Below are 5,544 nucleotides of genomic sequence, written 5' to 3' on the forward strand. Positions count from 1 at the left end.
TAGTCTTTGTAGGGTTTTTTTTTTTCATGGCCCCTCCTTTTTGTATGTGTGCTGTAACTTATTGTCAAGAAAAATCTTACTCATTTTATGTGAAAATAACCCCAAACTATACTTGAGACTTAAATGAGGGATAACAGCTTCATATTTTTGGAGACTTAAAGTCTCCAATTTAAAAGGCCCAATTCATGTAGATTAATGTGAAAATTGTGCTCTGTGGCTTAGTTTCATTTTTAGACTCTTTTCGTCAAAATATGGGAGATGCAGCCATTAAGAATAATCTCGTAAATAAAAACTCTGTATGGTAGCTTACTACAGTGAGGACTACAGAGATTGTTCAGGCGTTTCAGCCTTGCTGCTGCTTCTATTTTTTTTTTTTTTTTTTTTAAGTTTAATTGGAACAGTGTCAATTGTACAGTGTGTGTTTGTGCAAGCTTTCTTGGTTGTGTATTTTGATTCTGTAGTAGAGTTTGGTGCTTGTGCATCCTTTCTTTGTTGTTACTGAGCTTGGATTGTTCGTGTCAGTCTTCAGAGATTCCAGGTGCATTCTGGTTGGGCTTCAGGCTAATGCAACTATCCTGGGTTCTTTCTTCTCTTGGTAAAAGCAGATTTCTTGGAGTATATGAAGAAACCATCTGTTTGGAGTTTCTCTAATCTTATTTCAGAATCTTTGATAGTTGAAGCCAAAGTTTGCACAGGACATACCATGTTATCTAATTTTTTAACAATCTCAATTCTAAATCCTTTCATCTTTTTCAAGATGCCATTCTCAGATGAATAATCTTCATATCTCCTTGTTGGTTTTCTCCTGTGATCTAAATCCTCAGAGATTGACTCTTCAAACGGCTCGTCCTCTTCTCTGTTAGAGAAAATGTTTTTAGCATTCTTCCTTCCTGAAGACTCTCTAGGGATGTTGCAGGTTTCCATATTCTGGTTGTCAAGACTGAGAAGAGGGAGCTGTTGTTTCAAAGGATAGAATGGTGCAAGGGCAGGAGCTTATTGAGATTATGTGTGAGGGACATCCTGGATAGTCTGTGAGTTTACTCTTTTTTAATCAAATATATCTGATGCTGACTCGAGGGACTCCTCTCTTTATACCTTGATCCCATAGTGGCTTTCCCAGTTTCAGAAGTTATTCTACATGATTTGAATATATTCCATTATTCATTGGTAAATGTTGCTTGTCCTTTCTTCTTGGGCTTCTCTTAACATAGAGACTCTGGAATCCCTCCAGGTGTAGGCCTGTCCTGAAGATGATTTTTTTATGGTTGAGTTGGTTTCTCAGCGTGCTATAAATGCTGTGAGTGCTAATTTGGGAATGCTGATGATGTAATTTGTGTAGTGTCAGGGTGTCGTAGCCTTAGCATATGGGAACCATTGAGGGTCCAACTGTCTCTTCTAAGTGCTGCTGGGCATCTCTGAATTTTGGTATCTTACCAATCACTCCAGGAATTAAAATGAATGTATGATCAAATTCTTTAAGGAAGGAGATGATTGCAACTGGAATAGTAATTTGGGCTTCTTTTGCAGTCATATATCTCTGCCATTAATGGACCTGAAGGACTAACCATTTATATTGACAGGATTGAAATCATTGCTAAACGACACCAAATATGAGTTGATATAGTCACAACATATGTGGATGTGTAAAATTGTATATAATTAACATTCTTGATGTTAAATCCATCTGCAGCCCTAAATTCTTTATAATGCTTTTCTACAGTTCTAATATATGAATTGTCTCTAGAATCTCTAAACAATGTTACTAATATATGCACTACAGCATGATTGAGACCTAGGCGGTGTGCAGCAGCAACCGGAACAAGGCTTGTTAGAATATTACCAGTGTCATGATCCTTAGATCTCCAGGGAATGGGATCACCATTGGGCATGTGCAGATAATCAAGAATCTCGAAATGTTTTCTGAATGCTGGAATAATACTATACACGATCGACGTACAAATGGTCGTCATAAAGTGGCATCATCTGATGTCATTATTGTATAATAGGAGAAGAGCAGGTACATGACCTTTGGTTGAGGGTAGAGCTCTATTTGTCAGCCATCAGTAGGGAGATTATTAGCCAATTCCATGCTTGATGAGCCTGCAGACATGACTGGTTTCAGAAGGTTAAATCATGTTAAATAACCAGTTAGATCCTCACCTTTGCTTCTTGTCCATTTCATGAAAGAGCAGCTGCCATGCCAAGGTCTTTGTGGGGGAGATAATTTAAATGTCATTTACTTTAGAGGGAAATTCTCTTAGTCCTCTCTAAATATTTCACTCTTTTGTGATCACAATAACTAAGGCTAGAGGGCTTGGAAAATAGGAAATTTATCTGTTTATTTAGTACTCCTTTATAATACTATGAAAGCCGGCTTATTATGAGCTTGGTTTATTTTGAAGTACATTAGCACTTTTTTTTTTTTCATAGGGTACATGAAAATTGTTTATTCTTTTCTTTCTCTGACATATCAAGAAATGAAGCTTTCAAATATTTGTTCTTTCATATCTGTTTACAAATCTCTCTTTATGCTTGCCTTAGAGAGAGTTAATAGTAACTGGATTGGAAAGTAACAGATGCAACATAAATATCACACACATTTCACTGTGCATTCAACAAAGTAACTATTTTCTTACTTAGATATATATAATTATTTTTTTAATTTGATAAAATTCTATTCTGATAGATGCAAAAATCACACCGTTAAGAATACTTAGAGTTGATTTTCTGTTAGGAAATAAAATCACTTGTTGGAAAGAAATTTCACTATTTTCAAAGAATTGCAGTGATAACAAAAACTGCTAAGCTAGAAATCCAAAATACAAACACAACAGGGTTCTAAAAAGAAGCATAGACAAAAAGAATAATTTCAGTATAACTCAGAGGAGATGTTGAATATGTACTTTGTGGGAAAACAACCGTCATTTTTTTTCAGTTCTCATGGTGAAATTTGCATATACTCATTTTAATCTTTTAACTTGCTTCGTGCTCTGCCAGTATACTTACTGAAAAGAAAAGGTTATTGAAGTAGGGAAGGGTACATTTTGTGTAAACAGAAATTTTCTCTTTATGACTGATTTCTTCAGTTTACCTCCGGGCTGTATTACAACACAGTAAGGATTTTTTTTCCCATCATAAAATAATTAAATTGCCATTTAATTGAGTATAATTGGTCTAAATCAAGAATTGTAAAAATTCACTAGATCAGAAGTCTCTCCAAGGAAGGCTTCGAACTTATAAAATGCAAACTGAATATTCTAAATGTACATGTGTGATGGTGGCATCAGATAAAAACTGAGTCTACTTATATGCATTTTCTGATTTATAATGAAACCTTTCTTCCTGCCTTCTCTTGATTTTCAGTATATGTAAAGTAGAATTTTATGCTGTTTTTATACCAATGTTTGTCTATAAGAATGACTAATGCCAAAGTAGTCTAGATATATGATTGTAGTAGCAGGGCAATTAATTACACGTACTGGTTTAGAGCGTCAAAAAACAAATGAATCGTTGCTTTAAAAATTTTTTGTGTCAAGTTGAATGGCATTTACCAGTGGCAAGAATATTCTGCAAATGTAGTTTTTGGGATTGTATAGTGTATATGTTCTGAAAGACAATCTTCGAACAAATGGGCAAAATTTGGACATTATTTCCTGACTTTTTTTTCTGGAGTTACATTGTTAATCTCAGTACTGGCCTCTTTGCTTATAGTGATGTGATCTTACTTGATAAAAAAACATTCACTACTATCATTTTTAAGATAATTTGGAAAATGGAATAATTTCTTGAAAATATCCCTGTTCTGATTATCTTCAACTTAAAATACTTTGAATTTTAACTTATTTCTCATTAAAATATATGAACTCTTTAAAACTATTTTATTCTAACTGTTCATATGAATTGTTGCTATTATTTTCACCTTCCAAAAAAGCTCCAAGCAACACTAAATAGACATAACTATGAGATATATTTGAAAGAAAGTGCATTTGCATGAATATTAATGTCATTGTAGTAGGGTAAAACTCTCAGAATGTGGTATAGGATTTTTTGGTTAAATAGTTAGGGTTAGAGAATTGAAGAATAGAATATTACCTTTGAGAAATATTGAATGGGCACTAATTAAATATTGTTAACAGTTCTAATTCAAGTGTTGTGATTCTAGAGTTATGTTTGGGCCGTTCTAATTTTTCACTCTTCTCCAAGTAAATTTGTGGAGGTTAAAGTTTCATTGACTCGACACATCTCTTTACACAAAAATTTTATTAGGAAGATTCATTAAAGGCATTCTTAAAATTGGAGACAAGTTACAACTTGAACTTCTATGGAGAAAAAGGGGAAAAAAAAAGAATCCCAGATTGGGATTCTTAATTGTGGAGCTCCAGTGTTGCTACATAATGCTGATATGAATTATGTAATGCTGAGATGAATCTGTTTTTTTCCTTCCAAGCAGTGAACTCCCCAAAATAATGAAGTCCCTCTTTCCCTTCAAAGAATCCATACTATAACCTCTAAGGAATTGTGTGGGAGTTTTGGATGGAAGATGGGACAGCTGCCCACCTTAACACAATGTAAGAGCAGTGCTGTAAGTTGTGCCGTGTTGTTTTTGTTTGGAATGTGTCAGTGGAGCAAATAAAAGCCACTCTGTTCAAGAGTACTTGGTTAATAATTGAACAACCAGGACTGGCGTGTCCTGTTCCTCTTCCTCCTTTCCCCGCCCCTAGGTGTCAGTGCAGAGCTCAGGTCTACCTTGGTACTTCTTGCCCCAGGTACCTTGGTATTTCTTGGAGAGGCATTTGCACACCTCCTTCCTGTACCTTTCCCCCCTTCTGGCAGTCTTCTATTCAGTTATTTGCACTTAATGTAAAGTGTTAGATGAATTTATTTGTTTACAACATTTGCGTTGTTGGCTCAGCTGGAATACAGAAAGTAAATTACTTGAGTCACAAAAATCTTAAAAAGTCTGAATATTTTAATTCATTAGTTCAAAGACTACTTCAAACCCATGAGGAAAGGAAGGAGTAATAATATCTTCTTAGCATTCAGAGAGGATAATAGCAGTTCATATTTATTAAGCAAGTTTTTTCCAGGGCTGTTAGATCATAGCAGGGAGTAGGGAGCAAGGAACAGATGGGGTATTGGACTTGGAGATGGGAAGCTCTGGGTTAGAATCCTGCCTTGGACATGATAATCTGTGATCCTGGGTCAGGCTTTTAACTTCTCAGCCTCAGTCTCCTTAAATGGCAGAGTGGGGATAAGAACATCACGTGGGTTCTAGAGTTTTGGGAGAGAATAAAGGCGATGATGTGTCTTAATTATTTCACCAATATGACAGTATTGTGCAAAAGTTAGTTAGTTTTGAGGCTGCTCTTACAAACATGGCTTAGTATGGTAGAGGCAAGCCTCAGATTTCTGAGTGTTAAGGGCCTCATGCCCTCAAGGCACCCCACAGTGCTCTGGGATGCACTTGTGCTTTATTGGAGGATGGAATTTCCTCCCTGGGAACTCTCTACAACATTGAAGTACATCCAGACAAAAGAGGAAAAG

Source organism: Sminthopsis crassicaudata, chromosome 6, assembly GCF_048593235.1.
Source record: "Sminthopsis crassicaudata isolate SCR6 chromosome 6, ASM4859323v1, whole genome shotgun sequence".
NCBI lineage: Eukaryota > Metazoa > Chordata > Mammalia > Dasyuromorphia > Dasyuridae > Sminthopsis > Sminthopsis crassicaudata.